The following is a 12,565-nucleotide window of genomic DNA, read 5'->3' as shown; positions in this document are numbered from 1 at the left end:
CGGCGCTCGCGCTCCGCGGCGGCCTCCGCTCGGCTCGCGGCCCCGAGGCGGCGGCGGCGGCGGCGACGGCAGCAGCAGCGGCGGCGGCTGCCGGCCGGGAAAGGGGCAGCGGCGGTGGCGAAGAAGGAGGAGGAGGAGGAGAAGAAGGAGGAGGAGGAGGAGGAAACCCGGAAAAGGGGCCGCGCTCACTAGGAGCGGCCGCCGCCGGGCCCCGGGCCGCCCAGCCTCACAGCGCCCCCTGCAGCGCGGGGGGACCGGCCGGGCCGCTCCGGCCCCGCCCCGGCCCCGCCCCGGCCCCGCCCCCTCCTGCCCGCCCGGCCCCGCCCCCTCCTGCCCGCCCCCCGGAGCCCCTTCCCGCCGCTGCCCCGCGGACCTGCGGCGCAGTGCGCCCTCCCCGGAGCCTGCCCCCCCCCGCCCTTGAGCCCGGCCCCTCACGCCCCTTCAGGACCGTCCCGGCGATGCCGGCTCCGAGCCCTCCAGCCGTCCGCATGCTGACCCTTCCCGTCAACCAACCCGTCCTCATCAAGTCCCTCCCCATGACTCCCTCCTAACCACCGAGAGCATCCCCCACCTCAAGATTTTTCCCTCCGTCCCGGAGACGCCCCCTCTTTCTCCGATGGACCCTGCCCTGTCACCCAAGAATCCCTCAACCTCAAGACTTCCCCTTCTTTCTCCAACCAGACCCTTCCTCACAGATCCTTCTCTTGCACCTTCCCCTCGTTCCCTTCCCCGAGAACCCTCTGAATGCTCACTGTGTCACTCGGTTAAGCAGGAGTGGGCCAGGGAGCTGGCTGCAAAGTTCCTATTTTTCTCTCTGTAATTAATAAGGGCAGTTCGTGGGGAGGCACGTTGAGACGATGTACCTGTCCTGCTATTTGGGAGGACAGAAAGCAGGAGAATAGCGAGTCCTGCCTGAAGGGTTGGGGGAGGTGTTGGGCGTGGATGGAGGGGGAGGTGGCCGACCAAACTTTGTCCTATTTTATGATGATGCTTTTTAGCCCCTGACACTCTTCTCTCTTTGATCTTCTGGGACTTTCTTTGTCTTGTTTTCCCATTCCACATCGTTTATCAACAGCATTTCCCACTCAGCTCAGGTTGCTCTGACTCCAGTCTTTTTAAAAAAATTCTGTTTTCTAGGTGAGACCCTGCTTCTCCGTCCTGATATAGTTAAAAGCACAGACTGAAGTCAGATGCATCTGGGTTGAATCCTGGCTGTGTTGCTTATGAACTGTGTGACCTTGGGCCAAATACTTAGCCTCTCTGTGCTGCCATGTTTTACAGCATAAAAACAGTAATGGCCTTTTCACAGGACTATGGGGAGACAGGCAAGGTAAACCATGTAAAACACTTAAAGCAGCGTCTAGCAGTTACGAAGTGCACAGTATCATCATTGGCAGACATAGAGCCTTTTTCCTATCACTTCTTCCTCCCTGAGGACACCTCATGCCCAGCTTTTGGTTCCTTCCACCCTCCAAGCTTGGCTGTGGCTGCCTCCTCTCCCTCCACCACCATGTTCCCATGCTTGCCTTCTTTTTCCTCCTCCCTGAGTCCCACCTTTAAGCTCACTTTATTTACTCGGATGTGGATTATATCTAGTTGTAAACATGGGATGGTGTGAGCTCAAAGTCCTTTTACTCTGCCACCTTCCCAAGATCTCTTTAAGTTCATTTTACTCTTTTAAAAAAATTTTTATTATTTTTTAGTGGATTTTTTATTTAGGGGCACCTACCTGGCTGGCTCAGTTGGAAGAGCATGCCATAATCTCAGGATCGTGAGTTCGAACCCCACGCTGGGTGTAGAGATTACAAAAAAGTTTTTTTTAACCTTTTTAAAAAATAGATTTAGGGACTACTGAGTGGCTCAGCAGTTGAGCGCCTGCCTTCAGCAGCTCAGGGCATGATCCTGGGGTCTGGGGATCAAGACCCACATCTGGCTCCCTGTGAGGAGCCTGCTTTCTCTCTGAATTATGTATCTGACTCTTCTGTATCTTTCTGTCTCTCATGAATAAATAAATAAAATATTTTTAAAAATAAACTTATTTATTTGAGGGGGAGTGGGAGAATCTTAAGCAGACTCCGGGCTGAGTGCAAAGCCTGACGTGGGGCTCAATCTCACAACCCTGAGACCATGACCTGAGCTGAAATCAGGAGTCAGACTCTCGAGCGACTGGACCAGGTGCCCCATATTAAAATTTTTTATAGATTTTTAAATTTAAATCTCTACTTTTATTTTTTTAAGTAAGCTCTACACCCAATGTGGGGCTTGAACTCAAAACCCCAAATCAAGAGTTGCATCTCTATGGACTGAGTCAGCTAGGCAGGTACCCCTTTAAGTTCACTTTAAATAATGGTAGAGTTGATTCTTCTCTATCTCATCACTCTATCCTTCAGAAAACTGCATATTTTGTAATGGTAATTCTGTCTCCACTGTAAAAACAGCATGAGAGCAAGGACTGAATCTGGATGCTCACCACTAGCTCACTCAGCATTTGCTGCATTTAGAGGCTATCAATGAATACAGTGTTACCCCAGAGATCACTTACTAATTACAAAGTGGAGGTCACCACTTTAACCACAAGTCAAATTTAACATCATCAATAAGGGACCAACTAACCCTGTGATGTGATGCATCAAGAAGGGACATGGCATCTGCCCAAGATGCTTAACTTGGATCTCATTATGAGGATACAAGCAGACAAATAAAAACTGCGAAATATTCTGCAAAACAGCTAAGACTGGGACTCTTCAAAACTATCAATGTCACAGGAGAAAACAACACGAAAGAAAATAAAACTCTGGAATAGTGTTCTTGATTACAGAAGCCTGAGAGATAGAACTAAATGAAGTGTGTAATTCTGGATTTGATCCCAAATGAGAAAGGTAGGAAGGAAAAGGAAGGAAGGAGGGGTGGATGGAGGGAGGGAAGGAGAAAGAGTACAGCAAAAAACACATCCTAATGAATGCAATTACTGGAGCAGTTTGAATATAGGATGTTCATTACATAATAGTATTACATCAATGTTAAATTTTGTGAGTGTGAGACCATCTTGTGGTTATGCAGGAGAATCTCTTGATCTTAGGAGTTATATGCCAAGTGTTTAATGATGAAGTATTATAATATCTGCAACTTGTTCTCAGATGATTCTCCAGAAAAATGTGGGATCCCAAGAGTATAAGCATACCTGGGCATATGGGAGCAATGAGGCAGAAATGTTGACAATGGTAGAATATAGTTGAAGACTACAGGAGCTTGCAACTTTTTGATAGATTTGAAAATTTTCAAAACAAAAGCTAGAGAAGATAAAGCATTTATGGAGTGAGTGGACTTTGAAATTCAAGACAAAAACCTGCAAATGTCTCTAAATGTCTTCCACACAAGAAGGGACAAACATTCTTTCGCTCTTAACACAGCCTTTGTATTTTTTTTCCAACAAGTCCTTGTGAATTAGTCTAGGCCAGACTTTCTTAATCCTGAGCCCTTGAATGAGCTTCCTGGGTTCCAGGAATCCCTGACATGGTAGGCAGAATGTGTGGGTCACTTCACAAGTGTGAGTATGTGTGTGTATGCATGTGCATTCTCTCCTTAGCATTTATCAGATTCTCAAAGGAGGTTGTGACCCAAAAATGGTTCTAAACTCCTGGTATGATTACTAGGTCTAACCCCAGTGGGGGCCCCATTCCTCACCTCCACCTCCTCCCACCTCTGACCCCACACACCCTCCCTGCACGTTCCTCTCATCCCTCACCACCTAACCCACACCCATCTCACGTAACCTGCTCTCACACCTGCTGGGATGCCAAGGATTCACCCACACATTACTCTGGTGCAACACGCTCCTGGATTTGGCTGACACTTCACTAAATCAGCCCTGAAACCTGCAGCCAGTCCTCCCACAGCCACACTATGTTTTTATGATTTGTTGTTAGGTAGGTTGGGCTTTCTGTGGCACTGGTGGAGACCCACCACCTCTCCTTCCTCCAGCCCACTATACAGTGTGCTTGGTGTGAATTAAGATTGGTGATGGGGGATGGTGCTAATGCAGCCCTCACTGGAATAAATCTCACTTGGATATGGGGAGGGACAGGCCAGTGGCTCTTGCAGGGTTGGGTGACAGTGAGCCAGAATTGACTTCTACTAATTACTATGTGTGCGTGGGTTTGGGAGTGAGTACAATTCAGGATTACACAAGGGAGAATGCAAGAGAGCATCTTGGGTCAAATAGCTCAACAATTTCATGCCAACTCTTATGCTCCCAAATTCTATCCAAACACACACATACACACACCCTACAAAAATGTAAAACCCTCAGAAGAACACTTTATATCTTCTATTTCTATTTCTGTCTATTTCTAAAACATTTGAGAGATTTTACAGGCTTTTATCTTATACGGCTAGTTCTAAGAACTCAGCCTAATAAAATAACATAAATTATGATCAAAGAATTATTAACAGTGGCGACAATTCATGTGTTCAATATCACCATATCCTGTAAAAACCCTGAAGTTAAAACCCTGATTTTGTAGTGGGTGAATTACATGGTATATGAATTATAGACCAAGAAAGCTGTTAAAAAATCCTGAGATTGGAGTGGTAAGGATCCTGTTTTTGTAGTTGAGGAAACCAAGACTCTAATGAAATGGAGAATTGAGGCAGAATCTGGATTTGAATTAAGGCCTTTCTGACCATCAACTCCACTTCTGTAACCCCTTTCTAATTCTATATATCCCCTTTCCAAAAGACCAAAAGATGTTCATCATGAAAATTGTGAAAGGTAAAACAACCCAAATATCCTAAATTGCAGGACCAGTTAAATAAATTGCGGCATATCCCTATGGTACAATATTAGGCATCATTAAAACTTATGATTATCCTGAACTTTTAGTGATGAGAAAATTTTTATTTCATAAGATTTTAAAATAAGGATTATTTATTTATTTAAAAAAATATTTGTTTGGGAGAGAGAGCATGAGTGCAAGTGGGAGGAGGAGTAGAGGGAGAGGGACAAGCAGACTCCACGCTGAGCTCGGAACTTGAGGCAGGGTTCAGTCCCACAACCCTGAGATTATGACCTGAACCAAAATCCAGATTCAGATGCTTAACCAACTGAGCCACCCAGTTGCCCCAGTAAGAGTTTTATAAAAGTTATAGAAGTAGTGGTGGTAAGCAGAATAATGCCATCCTTCCCACCTTGGTCCCCCCAAATAATCTATTTCCTAATCTCTGTGGCTTGTGAACTTGTGACTATGTTATCTTACTCGGAAAAAAGAGTAAGATGTGATTAAATGCAAGATTTTGAGATGGAGAAATCGTCCTGTGTTATGTCCAGGTGGCTTTAATTTTGTAGGGGTCCTTAAGCAGGAGAGGGAGGCAGGAGCATCAGAGAGGTAGATGTGATGGAAGCAGAGTTCAGAGTGGTGTGATTGCTGGCTTTAAAGAAGGAAGGGGGCCATGGGCTAAGGATTGTGGGCAACCTCTAGAAGCTGGGAAAAGGCAAAGAAATGAAAATCTCATCTAGGGCCTCCAGAAGGAATCCAGCCCTGCCTACACCTTGACTGTAGTCCAACAAGACCAATTTGGACTTCTGAGCTCTTGAAGTTAAATTTTTTTTTTTTAATTTTCATTTATTTATGATAGTCACAGAGAGAGAGAGAGAGAGGCAGAGACACAGGCAGAGGGAGAAGCAGGCTCCATGCACCGGGAGCCTGATGTGGGATTCGATCCCGGGTCTCCAGGATCGCGCCCTGGGCCAAAGGCAGGCGCCAAACCGCTGCGCCACCCAGTTTATAATTTTAAACTTCGGGATAAACCCATATCCCGAAGTTTAAAATTATAAATTGGTGCAGTTTTATGCCACTAAATCTGCGGCAATTTATCATGGTAGCGATAGGAAACTCGTTCAATAATAAACATTTACCAGGAAATGCAGAAGTCCATGAGGTGAAAAGTCAAAGTTGCCCTTCTTTGCCTTTCAGGTTCCCACAAGTTGGCAAGTATCCTTAAAAGCCCTTTGCACTAAGGACATAAAATACAACCCATGTTCTTTTGTATTGCTTTGCTTAGTTTCAAAGCAGGATACCAGAGTGTATGTATAGATTTAACGGGTAAGTTCTCAGACATGTAACAAAAACATAGGAAAAGACCTGGAAGGAAGCATACTCTGTGCCTTGGGGTCTCAACATTAGAAAACATAACCTGTGTTTACGGGCTGTTGACTATCCTAGCCCTTCCCCTAACAACTTGTGAGTTAATGGAGACTTTTGGCCAGTTGGGAAAGGCTAGAGGGTAGGGCAGTAGGGTCTTAAATTCTTTCTGTAACCAAGGAGTCTACAAGGAATGTTGGATCCTCATATCTGTCTTTGAGGCTCCAAACAGGTGAATAAAATATGTTAATTAGAGCCCTACTGGCTGCACTTCACCTGGGTACATTTATATGCAATATGCTTTTGTCTCTCTCTCTCTCTTTTAAAGATTTTATTTATTTATTCATGAGAGAGAGAGAGAGGCAGAGACATAAATAGAGGGAGAAGCAGGTTCCCTGAAGGCAGCCTGATGTGGGACTAGATCATAGGACCCTGGGACCACTCCCTGAGCTGAAGGCAGATGCTCAACCACTGAGCCACTCAGGTGCCCCAGGGCTATCTCTTTTTAATTCTTTTTTTCCTCTCTAATTATCCTTAAAGTATGACCCACTCTGCCCTCCAACCCACCCAGAAAGTGCCTCTATGCGGACAGGCAGGGATGGGGGCACAGCCTGCCTAGGCTAGAAGCGATAGAAACAGACATTTTTCAGCTAGTGCTGGGGGGAGTCCCCTTTTATTCAACATTGGCTCACTGGGAAAGGGGGCACACTTTTAGCTGCCATCCCTCAATAGCCAACTATTCCCAGAAGCTCAGTGAATTAGAATTCTTCTAATATTTTCAGGGAAGGATGGATAAACTCGTTCGGGCTAAAATGTGAATAACAGCTCTCTATCTCTAAAAAGGGATTTGTATTTTAAGGAGGGTCAGGACTCTTGCAGAATGTATAGGGAGGGGTACTTTACAGGGTAGGTGGGATTTCTCTGGGGCTTCACCCACTCCGGGAGGTTGTGGGAGGCATTTAGAGGGAAGTGGGCTAACCTCTAAAGAAGCAGGCACCGCATCCATGGTAAGGCTAGTGTACTGAGAAAACCTTCATCTGCTTCCTGCCCAACTGCTCTTCCAAATTATCCAGAATCACCATCACCTCTCATGTCCCATCTGTCACTGAGGTCTGTCCGGCTCACTTCTAGCCTCCCGTCTGGGTGCCCATAGCCTTGCCCTGACTTATGCAGGCATTGTGTCATCCTTGGGCTTCCTGCAGGTCCTTTGCTGAAGTGATTTCTGGGCTGTCAGACCCACCACGTGATAACTCAGTATCCTTAACCTGAGTGGGTAGCTAGGACTTAGGATGTTCATAAACTTGGACGCCAATAATTACATCCTTATTCACAAACCTTTAAATGAAATTTAGCATTTCCTTCCATTATGGATAAACACTCAAAAACAAAAATAAGAACAAAGCACGTGAGCTGTACCTGAGAGTTTGTCACCATTAGAAATCACAGATAATTGCTTATCACTTTGCGGTTGGTGTTATTTTAAAGTAGAAAGTTTTCTCTCCAAAAGGACCAGCTGCTCTAATTATTGGAGGCAAAAGAATATGAAGGAACCTCCTAACACTGGGCTTTCCACCCTATGTTTCCACTGGGTTTTCCGCCCTAGAAGCCCCTACCCTTCTTCATCTTAGGGTATCTGTTTAGAAGATTCTGAGCCTGAGATTTTGTTGCCTTTTATTTTTATTTTTCTTAACTTAAGTTCAATTAATTAACATTCATTATTGGTTTCAGAGGTAGAGGTCAGTGATTCATCAGTCTTACAACACCCAGTGGTCTTTATCTCACATGCCCTCCTTAATGTCCATCATCTAGTTACCCTATCCCTAAGCCCCTCCCTTCAGTTTGTTTCCTATGATTAAGAGTCTCTTATGGTTTGTCTCCCTCTCTGATTTCATCTTGTTTTATTTTTCCTCTCTTCCCCTATGATCCTGTTTTGCTTCATTTCCATATATGAGTGAGATCATATGATAATTGTCTTTCTCTGACTTTTTTTTTTTTTTTTGCTTAGCATAATATCCTCTAGTTCCATCCATGTCATTGCAAATGGCAAGATTTCATGTTTTCTTTGATGGCTTAGTAGTATTCCATTGCATATATATCTATATCCCACATCTCCCTTATCCCTTCATCTGTCGATGGACATCTGGGCTGTTTCTATAGTTTGGCTATTGTGGACACTGCTAGCTCCATAGCTTTCATTTCCCCCAATAGATACTATACCAAGGAATGAAAATTAAAACACGAGACAATGACAACAACAACAAAACTAAAAGATGTTGCATCTGCAGGCTCTACTTTTGTTTTAGGAAATGCATCATTTCTGGGTACTTGCAGAAGTCTTCCTGTTTGACTGGAAGACAACCTGAGAAACCCAGATGCTAGCGATGGGCCCTAGGAATGTGCAAACTTGGCAATTCAGCTGCCCATATGGGGACAGAGGACAACAGAAGTCCTCATGGATGAACTGTCAGCCCCAGAAAGCACAACCCAAGCCCAAGAATAAAATCCAAACTCCACATCTCTGAGGTGGAGGTCGATCCCTTCATTGAGAAAGTGGAAGAGGGAACACAGGTGACAGTGGCAGAGATGATTGGGATAAGGTGGGCCTGGCACAAGCTCACTAGACATTGGTAGCATTGGTGGAACCATCATGGAATCAAGTAGAGACTCCCCTAGGTAGAGCAAGAATTGTGTTATACTGCCAACACCATAATCCTTAGACCCCATTCTAATTTTGTCATTTGTCCCAATAATATCCTTTAGAGCCAAAACATCCCCTCCAGAACAATGTTTAGTTGTCATGTTTTTTTTTGAATCGAGACATAGTGACATATAATGTATTAGTTTCAGGTGTATGACATAATGATTCAACGCATGTATATACCATGAAACAATGACCATGTTGTGTCTAATTAACATCCAGTGCCACACATAGCTACAGAGTCATATCTAGTTCATCTCTCTCCATTTAGAGCAGTTCTTACATTTCTTTTCAAAGAGTATTATCAGTTATTTTGTAATCTGTTCCTCGATTTGGGGTTATCTGATGGTTTTTCATGGTTTGATTTAGTTGTATATCTTTGGCAGAAATCACAGAAATAATCACAGAAAAAAATATAATCACAGAAATAATATTGTGTACTTCTTGTTTCCTCCTATCAGATGGTGGGAAATTTCTATTTGTTCCATTTCTTGAGGTATTAAATTCAATCACATGACTAGCATCTGTCAGATTTCTCTACCGTAAAGTTACTCTTTTTACTTTTTAAAAGAAATTTGTATTTTATGGGGAGACATTTTGAAAACTGTGTAATTATCCTGGTCCTTACCACTTTTTATTTATTTATGTTCACAGGGGCTCACAGATTCTTATTTTACTTGGAGAATTATAATTGATTATTGTCATTAGTTATTTTGGTGTTCAAGCTATCCTTTATTTGGCTAGTGGGAGACCCTTCAAGCTAGTTACTGTACCTTTCTAATGTGTCACACAATCCTTTGAGCACTTTCTTCTTCTTCTTCTTTTTTTTTTTTTGGCACAAAGATTGTTCCAGGCTCTTCTTGAACTTTCCCTGCCCCAGGCCTGGAATCAACCAATTCTCCAAGAGGTCCTGATTGTTTTTAGTGGAGAATAATATGTGAAAGTCGAGATCTGGGCATGAGATATGCTCATTGTTATTGGACTGTTGCTCCCAGGCCTTCACCAGTGGCCTGAGTTCAAGAATATATGTACACACACACACACACACACATGCGCACACACACACACCATTTCCATCTGTATTTATTGCTATATATATTTGTGTCTATTGAAAACCATGAAAAAAAAAAAAAGAAAACCATGAGTTCACTCCATATCTCTGATTCTAATCTACCACCCTAGAATTCATTCTAGTCTTTTCCCTTTCTATATTTGTAAACTGCTTTTCTGACAGTGAGCAATCTGGCACGTGCAGGGCTCTTTTAGGTGGTGGAGGGAGTGCTAAGAAATGTCTCTCTGAGGAGGTGACATTTAAGCTGAGACTCGAAGGAAATGAGGGCAGAAGCCATGCAGATTCTGGGAGAACAGTGTTCTAGGCAGAGCACTGCAGTCATTGCAGTGGCCCTGAGCAGAAGCACCCTGGTGTATCTGAGGAGCAGCTGGCTTCCTGTGGCTGAGCCAGTGGGTGGATGACATCAGCCAGGTAAGAGAGGGTAGTTCAGGCAGCACTTTGCAGACTGTTGTAAGGACTTTGGTTTTTATAGTGACAAAGATAGGAAGCCAAAGGAGCATTTCAAATACGGGAGGGACGTTCTTTTGTAAAAGATTGCTCTGACTGCAAAATGGGGAAGCAGGGAGAGCAGGGGGAGATATGCAGCAAGCCTGGGAGGAGGCACATGGCTGGAAAGGTGGTGAGAAATTATCAGACTGGGGGAGCCTGCAGGATCTGTGCGAGATCATGGATGTGGCACGTGGAGTGTGAGAGATGGGTGGCAGTACATGGGGCTTTGCAAGTGCTTGTTGCATAAATAAAACAGAAAAGTTTTATTCAAAGCACTTAGTACACTGGGTGGCATGCAATAAAGTAATCACAATCCCTGTTTATTATCATTGATGAATGAAGCCGGCTCCTTTTCCCCACCAATCCAATTCCAACCCTGTTCTGGCATCCTAGAATGTTCATACTTGAACAGAGCTACCCCCTTGCCACCAGAGCTCCTTCCCATCCCTTCCTGCCTGGTCCAGTGAGTCAAAACTCCCACTTCCTCCAAGTGGTACCTCGGGAGAGTGTGGGTCAGCATCTGATAAGCTCATTCACAACCAGCTATTGACTTCTTGCAAGATGTCTACCCCTCCCAGAGGTATTCACATTTTCAAAGGCGGCAACTTATTTACTGAGTTTGGGGATAGGGTGGAATCTCTTACTCAACTCTGATAGTGGTGAAGGAGGTCATTTGATTGTGGGCAGCACCCAAATGACCCTTTGCAAAGATTGGGGACATTCTCGAAGGGCCCAATCCAGGGCCAGCCTGCTTTTCCCCTCTCCCTTGCCTCACTCAGCCATCCTGGGCATTTATTTACTGCCTCCTTTTACATGAGGATGATGTGATCCATGTCTGGCCAGAAGATCATGCATTCTAGATGCTTCCTCCTAGGTGGGTAGGATTTGGTGTAGGCATCCTGCCCCTTTGGGAGCTCCCATCTGTGAGATAGCTCAACAGGGCAGTCTTCACTCATCCATCAAACTCAATCTACTAGTAGAGGCTTAGAACCATCAAGCAATTGTGCTTAGTTCCTCGGTTGTGTGCAAAATTGTTTTCTGTGCAAGACTGATTTAGGAAGCAAGGCTATGAAAATACCATGACAGCACTTCACATCCATTAGGATGGCTATAATCAAGAAGGCAGATGATAACAAGTGTTGACAAGGATGTGAAGAAATTGGAACCCTCCTACTCTGCAGGTGGGAATGCAAAATGGCAAAGCCACTTTGGAGAACAGCTTGGCAGCTCCTAAAATGGTTAGGTATTATTACCAAATGGCTAAGAAATTCCACTCCTAGGATATGCAATGAAAACATAGGTCCTGGGGCAGCCCGGGTGACTCAGTGGTTTAGCGCCTGCCTTCAGCCCAGGGTGTGATCCTGGAGTCCTGGGATTGAGTCCCGGTTTGGGCTCCCTGCATGGAGCCTGCTTCTTCCTCTGCCTGTGTCTCTGCCTCTTTCTCTCTCTTTCTCTCTCTCTCTGTCTCAAACGAATAGATAAATAAAATCTTAAAAAAAAAGAAAACATGGGTCCTCACAAAAACTTGTAACTCAGATTTATAGCAGCATTTTTCATAATAGATAAAAGTGGAAACGACTCATATGTTCATCAACCGATTAAAATATGTATATCTATCCAGGGGCATATTATTCAGCAATAAAAAGGAACAAAGTAGCAATGCATACTACAGCATGGATAGACTTTGGAAATATTGTGCTAGTTGAAAGAAATTAGACACAAAAGACTCACATGTCATATGATTCCATTTGTAAAAAGGTCATCCAGAAAAGACTAATACATAGAGACAGGATGTAGATTACCAGTTGCCAGGGGCTGGGAGGAAATGGGGAGTGATTAATGGATAGAGGATTTCTCTCCAAAACTGATTTTATAACTGTGAATGTACCAGAAACCATGGGATCGTGCACTTTAAAGAAGTGTGTGGTATATGAGTTGTATCTGGTTAGCTATAGTGTCTAATTGGAAATACCCAGGTCCCTGGGGACTGATCTCCCCTTCCTATAATGGAGGAAGGAGGATGAGGGATGCCAAGAGCACCACCAAAACGGTGACCACTTTCTCTGAGAGAAATCTTGCCAAGAATTTGTTTGGGGAACCAGGGAATAGAATGAGAATATTCAGAAAAATGATCCCAAACTTGGATATACGACAAAAGGAGACTGG

At 44.3% G+C, this 12,565-nt stretch overlaps 1 protein-coding gene across 6 annotated transcripts in view; it reads right to left on the bottom strand.

Annotated features, from left to right (window-relative positions):
* The window catches only part of CSNK2A2 (casein kinase 2 alpha 2), a 79,787-nt gene that overhangs the window by 42,233 nt on the left and 24,989 nt on the right, over positions 1 to 12,565 (bottom strand). The window lies entirely within an intron of this gene.

The sequence above is a fragment of the Canis lupus genome, chromosome 2, assembly GCF_011100685.1.
Source record: "Canis lupus familiaris isolate Mischka breed German Shepherd chromosome 2, alternate assembly UU_Cfam_GSD_1.0, whole genome shotgun sequence".
NCBI lineage: Eukaryota > Metazoa > Chordata > Mammalia > Carnivora > Canidae > Canis > Canis lupus.
This window is presented reverse-complemented; position numbering and strand designations above follow the sequence as displayed.